General features: G+C 40.9%; 1 protein-coding gene and 1 pseudogene across 3 annotated transcripts in view; one reads left to right on the forward strand and one right to left on the reverse strand.

Moving 5' to 3' along the window:
- The window catches only part of NCOA6 (nuclear receptor coactivator 6), a 68,689-nt gene extending 55,778 nt beyond the window's left edge, over positions 1-12,911 (reverse strand). For 2 of the 3 annotated variants that reach the window (XM_088154233.1, XM_088154231.1), the window contains exon 1: positions 12,721-12,911. The gene's annotated coding sequence lies outside the window, so the exon portion shown is untranslated. Of the gene's footprint in view, positions 1-11,206; positions 12,519-12,720 lie in introns of those variants that run through there. The other variant, XM_088154232.1, reaches the window with a different exon arrangement.
- LOC148214259 (uncharacterized) lies at positions 735-8,565 on the forward strand (annotated as a pseudogene).
- Positions 12,912-13,869: the final 958 nt, after the last annotated feature.

Consider the following 13,869-nt stretch of genomic DNA (forward strand, 5'->3'; position numbering starts at 1 on the left):
ATGGTCAGCCTATGATCCACCAAGACGTCCAGAATTTTTTCACACATATTTCTGTCCACTATGTTATCTCCTATCCTGTATTCAATTTTTAGTGTATTTTAAATTTTTTTTAAAAGTCAGTTCAAAATAAAAATGTTCCAAGAATGTAAGGGAAGCTGTTCTGGGCCAAATACTTATTTAATGCAATATTCTGTTCCTGCAATAGACAACAAGATCCTTTTGGAAAGCCTACAAATAGGACATGTAACTAGAGCACCCTCTGCTTGTGTTTCCTAGCAACTGTTAGTGACAGGCATAATGTCACTGATCTGGAAGTAAATGTGGAACCAGTAACAGCCTAAAACTCAAATCTATATCTTAAATCCAATTGTAATCGTATCTATAATCCTACACCCACACCACTACTATCATCATTAGATTATTATCCTTACACACACACACACACACACACACACACACACACAGATGATCTCTGGCGGGAGCGGGATGGTGGTAGTGCGACCAGCCTTGCTCTCCTTGATCTCTCAGCGGCGTTCGATACCGTCAACCACGGTATCCTACTGGGACGGCTCAGGGATATGGGGGTGGGCGGCACAGTTTTGTGCTGGTTCACCTCCTTTCTCCAGGGCCGGTCCCAATCAGTGGTGATAGGGAGCGAGAGGTCCCATCCTCGGCCCCTCCTCTGTGGGGTGCTGCAGGGTTCGGTTCTCTCTCTGCTTCTTTTCAAAATCTATATGAAGCCGCTGGGTGAGATCATCCATCATCATGGGATGAGGTATCATCAGTATGCTGATGATACTCAACTATACATCTCCATCCCTGGTGAGGTAAGTGATGCCGTGTCTGCCCTCTCGCGGTGCCTGGAGGCTGTGAGGGTCTGGATGGGGAACAACAGGCTCCAGCTGAACCCTGGCAAGACGGAGTGGCTGTGGGTTAATGGCTCCTCTGTATCTGGGACGTTGTCATCGTTGGTTCTGGATGGGGTAGCACTGCCCCAGACAGACCCAGTGCGTAATTTAGGGGTCCTCCTGGACTCACGACTCCTGCTCGAAGAGCAGGTGGCAGCCGTGGCCAGGAGGGCTTTTGCACAGCTTCGGGTTGTGCACCAGTTATGCCCTTTCCTGGATCGGGATGCCCTGCGAACAGTCACTCATGCCCTCATTATCTCCCAGATAGACGACTGCAATGCGCTCTACATGGGGCTACCCTTGAAGAATATCTGGAAGCTTCAGCTGGTCCAGAATGCGGCCACGCGAGCAATTTTTGGGGCCTGAAGAAGGACCCATATAACACCTCTGCTCCGTGAGCTGCATTGGGTGCCAGTTTGCTTCCGGGTCCAATTCAAGGTGTTGGTTATCACCTTTAAAGCCCTACATGGCATGGGGCCAGGTTACCTGAAGGACCACCTCACCCCCATGATCTCAACCCGTCCCACCTGATCTCACAGAGAGGGCATGCTTCGGATCCCCGCGGTAAAAGAACTTCAATTAGCGGGGTCCAGGAGGCGGGCCTTCTCTGTTGTGGCCTCCGCCCTTTGGAACATCTTGCCCCCGGAGGTGAGACAGGCCCCCTCACTCCAGGCCTTTTGGAGGGATTTGAAGACCTGGCTCTGCCATCTGGCCTGGGTGGGGAGGGAGAATATCAGAAATGGGGTTGGCTGGCCCCTTAGCGGCCTGGTGTGGCCCCTATCGGCCTCTTGGATTTTTTAGCTTTTTTATGTTTCTAATGTTTGGTTTTTATAACTTTTAATTGTATTTATGCTTTTAGTGTGTTGTAAGCCGCCCAGAGTCCCCCATTGTGGGGAGATGGGCAGGGACAAGTTAAATAAATAAATAAATAAATAAATAAATAAATAAATATATATCTAACTAACTAACTAACTCAAGGCAGCAAACATATCTAATACTCCTATCTCCTATTTTTCCCACAACAATAATCCTGTGAGGTGGGTTGGGCTGAGAAAGAGAGACTGGCCCAAAGTCACCCAGCCAGTTTTCATGGGTAAGGGAGACCTAGAGCTCACAGTCTCCTGGTTTCTAAGCCAGGACCTTAACCACTACATCAAACTGGCTCTCTAGAAATATACCTAGAAATATGTTGATGAAGATTCTCAGTCATCCAGGTGGAATTATCTGGAGGTTGAGTCATGGCAACTGGACTTCTTTTCTTTTGGTTTGATACATTTTGCTGCTTGTTCAAGCAGCTTCTTCAGTCTAGAAAGTTGGTTAGGGGGGACCCCATAAATGTCTTCCAGGGTGGCTGCATTTCAAACGTATCAAACCGAAAGAAAAGAAGTCCAGTTGCCATGACACAACCTCCAGATACCTAGAAATACGTCAAATGGTGAAATTTCAAATAGATAAACTTAAAATTGCATTACCACAAAAATAGTATTTATAGTTTATTACTTTTTTTGCCTACATTTGTTTTTCCTTCAAGTAAACAGAGGTACAGGAATGTGAAATTGACAAGACAGTAAGAAAAAATAATATGTATTTTATTTATATTACTTACAGTTTATTACTTTTTTTGCCTACATTTAAGTTGTTTTTCCTTCAAGTAAACAGAGGGTACAGGAATGTGAAATTGACAAGATAGTAAGAAAAAATAATATGTATTTTATTTACATTAAAGAAATTTCACACTCCAGATCCAAATGAATTGCATCCTAAGAGATTGAAGGAACTGATGGTTTAACTAAATTTTGATGGTCTTTAGGAAAACCTGGAAAACCTGTAGAGGATCCAGTGAACTGCAGTCTAGTTAGTCTAACCTTAATTTACAGAAGATTCTAGAGCAGATAATAAAAAGATATGTAAGCACCTTGGAAACACTGTGATAATTACCAAAATCCACATGGATTTATTAAATTGTCAGACTAACCATCTCTCATTCTTTAATGGGGAAACTGCCTTAAATAGATTGTGGGTATATTGTATATGTAATGATATGCACCTTGATTCAGGAAAACATTTGACAAAGGTCACTGCAACATTTTCATTAGCAAGCTAGATAAGTCTGAGTGGCAAGTCAACTGCACATGAAACTGGCTCAAAAACTACTCTAAGCATCTTCATTGGTATTTCTCATCAAACTAGAGAGAGGTATTGAGTGGAACGCTATAAGGCTCAGTTCTGGATCTTACACTCTTCAATATTTGTATTAATAACAAATGAAAAAGGGGAAGGGTTATTTACAAGTTTTTTAGAATCACAAAATTAGAAGGAGCTATTGTATTCAAAATTTTTATTTTCAAAGAATGTTTGGATTGTGAAATCCAAGGCCCTTGCAGGAAGTAAAACTTAATTCTGTAGGCTGGTGTTTGCTTTTTTGCTTTTTAAATAATTTTTAAAAGCATTAAGTGAAGAGAGGGCCCAAAGTAGATGTCCACTGTTTGGCCTAAGAGGGTCTATGTGTTGAGGATTCCAGATTGAAAAATTAACTGTAGAATGTGTGTGTTTTAATACAATTAACCGGTGATGAGATTTTTTTAAAATAGTTTTTAAAAGTTTTTAGTTACTACAATTTTAAAATGTTCCTTTAAAAAAGATAAAATTTTATTCATTCTGCTTTTCATATACATCATCCTCATCAGATTCCCTCTTCAGAGAATCCAGACAACTAATTAGATCAGTGTGAGATAGGATGTAGGCTAATAAATTCATCTGGACAATGCTAGTTGGTAGTTCTGGGACATTCAGAAGTCTTGGCATGGCTTGATATTTCCAATTTTAGCATTGATCAATGAAAGCTGACCTTGAGTTTTCAGAAATTTACAACCTTTAGTCTGGGATTGTTGATATTTTCCAAATTCCAAGTCATCAATTTATGCTGCTATATTTCTGTGATATAGAAGGTTCAGACAAGCAAATACTTCAGGCTGCTTATTATTAAACTAGATGCCTATCTTGCATTCTTTCTCATCTTAAATATGCTTACTTATAAGAATTGAAATTTACATATTCTAGTTCTTTTAGAAAAAACAAACTGAAGGAACAAAGTATGCTTATATAATTAACTGTTTTACAGAAAGGGAAACACTCCAAGATATACACATGGGATGAGGCTTCCTGCTCAATTGATACTTGAGAGTTGTGACTCTCTAAAATCATCTTCCAGAGCCAGGACAGCTCCAGATATCTGAGAGATAAAGGGTAAGAAACAAGAGATGAAAATGAGATACAGGATAAAAGATCAGAGAATGAAAGTTGACAGGGTTACATTAGAAAATAATGTCCAAAATTGTATTATGCCATCATTGCATTTTACCCCTTTTACTGTAGAAAGGAATGTACACCACTCAGAATCCTGTTGGATAGGAATGGCATATAAGATCCTATAAAAATGTGGAAGTCTGTGAAATTCATAATTACAAGTTGTTTATCCTGTTTATACAGCTATTTCCTAAAGGCCCAGTACAACATTTTTATAACTTGCATCCAGAGCACTTAATAGGGTTGATAAAAACAACCTTCTGGTATCCAGATATGCTGCACTGCATCTGCCAGAATGCTGGATGGGATTGACAAACTTTAGTTTAAGTATCTTTAGTAGGCATCATCTTAGAGAAGACAGCTAAGCAGGATAAAGTAAATAAATATTTCAAGGTTTTATTATGCCAAATGCACAAATAAACAGATTGCCTATCAATAACAATTGGCTAACAATTATGAAAACCACCTGGAAGTTTCAACTGATCCAAAATGTGGTGGTTGGGCAGTGACGGGCATTGCTTTGGTATGCCCATGTAACACTTCTGCTTCATGAGCTGCACTGGTTGCCAGTTTGCTTCAGGGTACAATTCAAGGTGCTGGTCATTACCTATAAAGCCCTACATGGCATAGGGCCCAACTATTTGAGGGTTTCCTCTCTCTTCTAATATCTACCCAGCTGCTTTTATTTGGCAGGGTTGGTGTGCTCCAGGTTCCTTCAACTGCCATCTATCGGGACCCAGAAGCATGCCTTCTGTCACAGTGCCTGCCCTCTGGAATAAGGTTCCCCCCAAGGTGGCTCCCATCCTGCTGGCATTTTGAAGGGCTTTGAAGATCTAGCTCTTTGCCCAAGCCTTTGACTAAGATGGTTGTTGCCCCTTTCAAGGAGTGTGTGTGGTTTTTTTGTTGCCCAGTTTTGCTATCTTTGTTTCTTCTTTTATTGCTGTATTGCTTTAATCATTTAATAGTTTTACGGGTTTTTTTGTGAACTGGCCAGAGTCACTGGAAGGAGTACAGATTAAATAAATAAATATAAATAAATAAATGAGAATTTAAGAGAGAATTGGATATAATTGGGTTGGAAATAGTTGCAGCAGTTTTTCTTAAAATGATTTGTCAAGGACCAAATACCAGATATTAGTATGATTTTTCAGCTACATATCAATGGTTTGGGCAAGCACACCCAAACCTGCCTTTTATCCATCAGACTCTTATGCATCTACCTCAGTATTGTCTAAACAGATTGGCAGCAGCTATACAGGGTTTCAGAAAGGAGTCTTTAAAATCAGGATCTTTTTATATAAAAACCACATCGTCTGTCCCTGATTTACTGTCCTTCCTCCTATAGGTTTTGGCAAGGTAATGAGAAAATTTCAAAAAAACCCTTGGATGCAGTACAGTAACAATATGAAATCTTAACTAACAGTAATAGTAATAGCAGTAGTATTAATAGTAGTCATAGTAATTGTATTAATCATGCACTTGTAACTAAATGCAGTTGCTTATTTACTTTGTGCTACACTCAGCATTACAGTACAGGCACTCCTTGCCTAACTACCCCAATTGGGACTGAAACTTCCATCGCTAAGTGATGTGGTCATTAGGCGAAACATAATGTGACTGCATCACTTAGCGACTGCAATCCCACAATCTCAGTTGCCATAATTAAGTGAATGCCCCTGTTGTTAGGCAAGGCAACTTCCTGCCGGCTTCCCACAATCAAGTTGATGGGGAAGCTGGCAGGAAGTTGCAAGCCCCAGGGGCTGCCAGGTGGGGGAGGGAGTGAGGGGGGCATGGGAGGGTCAGGGAGGGTGCACAGGGGTGCAGTGTGGGTTGGATGCATGAGGCCTCAGAACCGCTTGGATTTTCAGCCCCAGAGTAGAGAGGCTTCTGAAGCCTCTCCACTCGGGCTGAAAAATCCTCCATGGCTGAAAATCCTGCTTGGATAAACAGGGCATTTATGCATGGAGCTTTGAGGGCTGGCTGAAAAAGCTTCGTTCTGAAATCCAAGCAGGATTTCAGCATGGGGAATTTAGTGCATGGAATTTTGGGGACTAGCAGAAAATGCCCCATGCCAAAATCCTGCTTGGATTTCAGCACAGAGCTTTTTCAGCCAGCCCCAAAGATGAGAGGGAGTCCTCTTGGCAGGCAGCAGCAGCCTACAACCTTCCTTGTCAGCTTCCCCACTGACTTTTCATGGGGTGCTTTGCAATTGTAAGGGCAAACTGATTACCAAAGGCCCAGATTGCCGTAACTTCGGGTACAGGTTGTAAGTCCCTTCATTCAGCGCCATTGTAATGGTTGTTAAGCAAGGACTACATGTACTGTACTTGCAATACACCTAAATGATACCAATGGAGTCTTGACATTAAATGAATAATATTTTAAAACATAAACCTCAGTAAAACATAATATTACTCATAAGATCTCAATGCTGTCTTAGATTATGATCATTTTTTTCATTCCACAAGGACACTGCAGGATAACCTTTCATTCATTCATTCAACCTTCCACCCAGGGACAACCGACATATACTGTTATATCCAACTTTCTTTTGCCATTTTACATTGTCTTTTACTGCTGCTGCTGCCACCATCCATGTATTCACTACATCCCTCTTCAGTGATCATAGTTACAGTTCACATGAGTTTATCTGGCTCCTTGCATCCTCCAAAACAGAAAGTATCTCTCTATTCTTGAAAACTCTAAAACTCCCCTGACTCCTCAGAATCCTTCAGAGGCGAAATTAGTTAGATATGAGTATGGTTTACATGATGCTGCTTTTATATTTTTGTAAAGGATATAATATCTAATATTTATCCTATTAATATCTAATATCTATTCTATCCTATTAGGAATTCCTAATTCATTCATTGTTGTGCTTATTTTTCATTCTACATCTTAGTCTAATCAATTCTTGTTCTGTACTATGTCTCTGCATTAAAATTCCTGTCTCACAGAATACAGGTGAACTGGTTTCTTCTTCAATCAGAATTTCCTACATGTGAGAAATGGGTAGCATATGCCCTAAAATAAACATACAGTTAAAAAAAAAACTAAAACTTAGGAGATGATCACCAAGAAATGCGCAAATATTAAGCCACAAACACAAAAAGAAAAGGGGTAAATCCTCCAAATCCTACAGCAGCACTGTGAAAAAAAAGAGAAAAAAGACTAGCAATGCCAATGTGATATCCAAGGGGCAAATTATATCTGGAAAACTGCAGATTTATTCAAACACAGTAATACACATGTATAAAAATTCATGTAAGTCATGGGTAGAAAGAACTTTGTAACATAAAGTTTCTACTTGTACTTTCTCTTCCTGCAGTTGTTTTACTTTCACTCTGTTTACTTCTTTCATTTTCTTCCACATCCATTTACTCCCAAGACCAATTCTTGAAAAAGATAGTTGCAAATGACGACACCAGATAACAAGAGACAGTTAACGTTAAAAGAAGCAGAGAAAATGCAGTTATTTCAACAGAATTATTTTGTCTATAAAGAGAGCTAAACAATTCTCTCCAATATGATGGTATTATTTATAAATAAATAGATATGATGAAATGATTTGAGATAAAACTGAAGTGAGGGAATGTATTTTAGAGATTTATGTGGGAATAATAATATGTCAAAGAAAAGAACTGAAATAAATACTAAAAATGGTAGTGCCAAAGAAAGAAGTAAAGAAAAGGGCAGCACACGTACATAGTACAAGTGGAGAAATAGTAACATATGGATGTGGTTTGCTTACAGAATGGCTGTGCAACTTGTTTAATCTATGTGAACACCGCATCTCTGTTTGATTAGAAGAATGTCCTTGTTATTTCCTTAGGCAAAGGGAAGGTAGCAAGAATGAATGCAAAAGCTAATTGGGGATTAGTTTATTAAGAGTGCCTGGCGGGAAGTTTGGTAAAATTCTGATTAAAAAGTTACAAGGGATATACATGAGCAAAAATTGAGAAGTACTGTGTGGCTTTATGTTAGGGCAGAGGATGTCTAGACCAGAATTTTGGTCTTTATCAGGCCACTCTACAGTGGTTTACAATATATAAAAACTGCAATCAATCAATCAATCAATCAATCAATCAATCACAGAAAGAAACAGTGAAAGTAGTAAAATAACAATTACAAGTGCCAACTAGTCAATCATATCAACATGACATCACATTTCAAAAACCGCAAGGAAAAGTTCTGTCTTAATAGTCATGCTATATGGATTGATGCCAACTGGACCTCTTGGAGGAAATTATTATTTAAAGTGGTAGTCCTCAGAGAAAAACCACTTTCTCTTGGCCTTCATAATTCTTTTCTCTTTTATACAGGGAACACCAAGCATACTGAACTGGAGTGAATGAATAGAATGGTCTGGTTATCCCTGGAGGGGACAGTTCTGAAGATATCTGGAAACTAAGACATGTGGGCCTTTAAATGTTAAAATCAGCACTTTGAATTGCACCCAGAAACCTACTGAGAGCCAAGACAGAGACTGCAATATGTGTGTTATGTGGCCACAGCAGCTCTTATCTGCCAACACATGAATAGCTGCATTCTGTAATAACTATAATTTTCAAGTACTGTAGTCTTCAAAGGCAGACCCATATAAAGCACATTGCAGTGGCCTAAATGGTGATAAGGGCATGAGTTACCATAGTACGGGCCTTCAATTCAAGGCAGGATCAGAACTATTTGTTGAATGTGATAAGAGCAGCGTATAATGGAAATAAAACATACACGAAAGTGAATGGAATCCTTAGTGAGTGGCTCAACCATTATTCCGCACCCTTTTTTTGTTTAAGATATTAACTCGGTTACAAAATTTTGAAGTTCAATAGATTATAATAGCCTTCTCAATCTGGCAAAAAATCAGGGGTCTGACAGTTAACTTTTCCAACTAACACATCTTCTTAAACAGCATAAGCTTTCGTGAGCTGCAGCTCACTTCATCAGATGCACAGAGTTAAGCCAGGCATTCAGGAGACTGAACTACCCACTCAATAGATAAATTAGTAGTGCCAGATCAATTCCCAGGAAAGATCTATTAAAAAACAGACCACAGAAACAGAACACCATTGGCTGCCACTCAAATCACTCAAAAACATTATTAATAAGCTACAGCCCATACTAGAAATGACACTGTAGTTTCTCAGGCCCATACCTGCATACAAACAACCACCCAACCTGAAGCACTGAGAAACGGAAGCACTGAGATATATCAGTCCTAATATAAAATAACCTGAAGTATATTCTCCACAAGCAACAAGAAACAACAGGAAAGGATAACATAGGAACCAGACAGTGCAACAAACCCAGATGTCTACTTTGCCCCCATATCTACAACAGCAGCACCATCATAGGCTCCAACAAGTACACACACAAGAATAGAAGAAGAGCATGTGAAGGCATCTCTAATGTGATATATGCTATCGTCTGCCAATAATGCCCTTCTGGATTCTACAAAGGACAAGTGGGACAAACTTCGTGCAAAAGTTTCATTTACCACAATTAATTTAAATGAAACAGATAAGAATGTTAAAAATTATCCAGTTTTTAAAGGATAGTGATACATTTCAGTAATCACAGCTGATGATTGCCACTCATCCTGGGAAAGGAACTATTTTTTCCAGCAGACAGTATGTCAGACATGCCATTTAATCCATCATACAAGAAATACGTTTTTGTAAATTCTGTTTCTTTTCCAACTATCTATATAATAATTTCATCAAAATTCTAGGATTCTCACATTCTAGATCCTGCTCAACAACCTCACACTCACTACTCCAGATAGGTCATATATTAATTATGAAACATATTAAGGCAATCATTAAGAAAACTCAAAAATCACAAAATATTATGCAGACTTTTGATATTCCCAAACTCCTCATTAGAGGACAGGAAGGAAAACAAAAAAAGAAACGGAAGCACTGAGATATATCAGTCTTAATATAAAATATGTGAAGACAATGCATACGTTCAAGTTGTATCTGATGCACTATAGGAACTTTCAGATCATACCTTTATTTTTTGAGATGAAAATCAAGCAATGGTTGATCCACTTTTAAAAATATAAAATCTAACTATTACTCAAAACATTCTCACCATAATTAGGTGAAACAAAGGTTCTCTGATAGATGGAAATCAGAAAAAAACTAGACAATATTTACATTATAGAGATAATTATATATGGTGATTTTTGCAAAGGCTCTGTAGAGAACAACAAAAAGTTTTTCACCTTGCTGATACTAATTTTTTTTACAGTGCTTAGATGCTCAAACATAAGGCTGTGCAGAGCATCTGAACCAGGTGAACAAAGCGGTCTCTTCTTAGTATTAAAATGGCCCATCCTTTGCGAGGCTTGCATTATTATTTCAAAAGCTGTTCCAAGTTGTGTTCATGCACAGACAACAGTTCTGTGGGACCTCTTTGCATGCATATGGACTCAGCCAGATACAGTCTTCAAAGAGACACGCTTCAATGTTTTGTAAAGTACACTAAGAAGCTTTGGGAAACATTTCTTTTGAACTAGTCTATCTGCTCAAGTTGTTTAATGGATTGTATTTGCACATTCCTCTTCAGCAGAAGTTACAACTGTTGTTATTATTATTATTTAGATTTAATATATTATTTAGATTTAATATAGCCGCCCACTCCAGTTCAAAACAGAATCTCTTTACTATCTAAAACTGGGCAATTTCTACAAGCAAAACAAATTTAAAACTACCCGAGCACAGACAGAATTAAATGTGAAAATTTAAGATTTGAAAACACATGATATAAAAATAAACCATAGTTACGTTATGACTTGTAATTAAAAAGAATATAGATTGCTTTATACTCTAACTGCATCTTTAAAATATGTACTGTTGTTGAAGTTTTTTTGTTTTTTTTAAGAGAAACAAGGTATTAACACACCTTGTTTCTCTTAAAAAAGGAAATATGTGGAATAAGCAAACAATAAAAAAGCACTGAAGATTTTAGGGTCTTAGGTCCCTTACCTCGGATCAAGGGGTCATCTCAGGACAATGTATGTTCTTGAGGTTATGTTACAAAATTGTGGTCATGTGAACATATTTCAAGATCAAAATTATAAGTCGTACAAAATTTCACACTATATTACTTGCCCTGTCACATTTCAAAACACTTTTTAAAATAAAGACTGTATCACCTAACCAACTTTGATTTCAAAAAATCTAAGGAAGATTAGACCTGGCTAGCATTTAAATGGAAGACCACCAGAATTCCCACAGCAAACAAAAACTCTCCAGAAAGAGTGACAACACAGCATAAACATATACCATATCATCATTAGAAGCTGAATTAACTTGAGGGAGACTATGTTATTCAAGCACCAAGTATAAACTGCAACCAACAGAATATCAGATCACCTTATTATTGAAATAACGAAACTACACTGGTATATAAGACACCAGCAAAATCACCTAAGCCATCTATATGCCAGACTAAGGGTCCTGTTTTCTAACATCAACAGACAAAACAATAGGGAATTGGTACAAACTCCATACCAATATTCCAATCATAGCCTGGGAATGCAATCCTTTGTGTATTTGATGTCAAGCGAACTTTTGTGAATTATTTAATGGAAAAAGTTAAGCATTACAGAGAAATTATTTGGTTACTGTTCCTTAGAACTCTGAAAAACAGCATAAAACCATCTTACACATATCATTTGGATATCCTGTGGAGAGACCAACGTGATTTCAAAATGAGCGGCCAATTATTGCCGTATGATTTAACAACAAAAGGAGGAACAGAGCAAGGTAGATTAACCTCACTGAAAAAGTCCACCCTTTTGGACTCCCGGTGCAAGCCGCAGCTCACGTGCTCATTTTGATACTACCACTACGTCCCTAGACCTCAAGGGAAATCAAATGAGGCAACAGTACTTTGCACAGCGCAGCCAAGCAATATTCTAAACAAATCGAGATTGCCTAAGCTATTGGGCGTTGGGAGGAAAAAGAACAGCCATTGTGTTTTATTCTGGAGCCCCCGTTTCATCCAGGGGCTCCTCTCTCTTACAATAAGGGTGTCTAACAAAAAGGGGGGAGGGGGGCAGCCAGGCCCAGTGCGAGGACCTCTTAGCCTGGCCTAAACCTGCCGCTCCTTTCTCTAAAGCACCTTCCCCTCTTCTCCCAAACCTGGCCCGGGCAGCCTCCGTCACCCGTCCGTCCCCGACTCCAGCTGCTGGGTCTCCACAGGAGAGATTTCCAGCTCCCCTCCCTGCCTCCTCGCCCTTCCCCAGGCAGCCTCGCAGGCCCATCCGCCCGACTGCCTTCCCCTAGTCCCGGGAGCCCCTGACCAGGCCCGCATTCCCGCTGCCCGTCCCTTGCAACGGCTGTCAGACCAGCCCCTCCCACAGCCGGCCTGTCCGCCGCTCGCCCGGTGGGGCTGCAGCTCCGGCGCCCCCGCTCTCTCGCTCCCCCCCACGCAGCCCACCCGTTCGGCCCCGCCTCGCGCAACACACCACCCGAGCCCAGAGCCGCGCGCTCACCTGGTGGCGCTGCTGCTCCCGCCCAACGCGCCTGCAGAGCGCCTGTGCGGACAGCCCTCCCCGCCACCGGGCGCCCAGGCGAGGAAGGCGAAGAGGAGAGCGGTGGAGAACGGGGCGGGGAGGTGGTCGGTGCAGACCCAGACCTCCAGGACACCGACCCTCAAAGCCCGGCCCAGGCTCCTCCTCCTCCTCCTCTGGGAGGCCACGTGACAGGCCCGGCTGCGCGCGTCGCCTGTGACCGGGCGCGCGCCGCCGGTTGGGAAGCGGCGGCGGCGGCGCGTTCACGGCCGGCTCCTTTGGCGGTCGCTTTCGTGTTCGTTCCCTTGCTTTTCTCCCTCCGAAAGACTCCTAGTGGAAATGAAGAGGGGTCAGGAAACTCCGCAGTTCCTCTCTTTCCAGTGTTTTCACTAAAATGTGGCACCTCTCTTGGCGAAAGAGTTCCCCTGATCCCTCATTGAGAGTTCCCGCGTTCACACGTTCAAGCTAACTTGCCTTGGGCGGCCGGAGATGGCCCCTTGCCTACCACGCCACAATTGTCTATAGAATAGCCTGGGACACTGAAGAGGGATTTCACCTCCACCCACTTAAATTTGGTGTCTCCTCCAAAGGGCCAGATATTGCTCTCCGGGGTCCCTCTTCCGATCCTTCTTGTAACTGGCATGTTGAAATTCAGTGGGCTTTTATACAGTCGGGGAATGACCCTTTTTCCTTGCAGAATTTAACTTCTTTCTAAGAACAGCCGTGGTCAGATATGCATTTACCTTTGTTCTTTATACAGAGCCACCATTGTGTATACATAGTGGCATTACAAGATCAGGAGACTGCCGTTTGATGCTGGGGACAACAGTAATACGTAAAGAAGGTGACAATGAATGGAGAGTTTATGAGTTCAGGGGTTAGTCCTACTCTACCTTTGAGGACTTGGAATGCTTCCAGATGATGCTTTGAGGAGCCAGATTACGTTGGTCTTTTTTGGCCTTCCATAATTGTTTTCTAGAAGATCTGTTCAAGGACTGCAGCACGTAGGTTGGCTGATCTCAGAAAGCTAAGAAGGATCACACCTGGTTAGCATTTGGATGGACCATCAGGAAATCCTAGGATGAAAGTTAGATAGGGAAGTTGAAAAAACATCCCAGAAAAACACAGTGG

The sequence above is a fragment of the Python bivittatus genome, unplaced genomic scaffold (assembly GCF_059951505.1).
Source record: "Python bivittatus isolate LINGU-HERP-01145 unplaced genomic scaffold, Pbiv_v1 ctg000700_np1212, whole genome shotgun sequence".
Taxonomy (NCBI): domain Eukaryota; kingdom Metazoa; phylum Chordata; class Lepidosauria; order Squamata; family Pythonidae; genus Python; species Python bivittatus.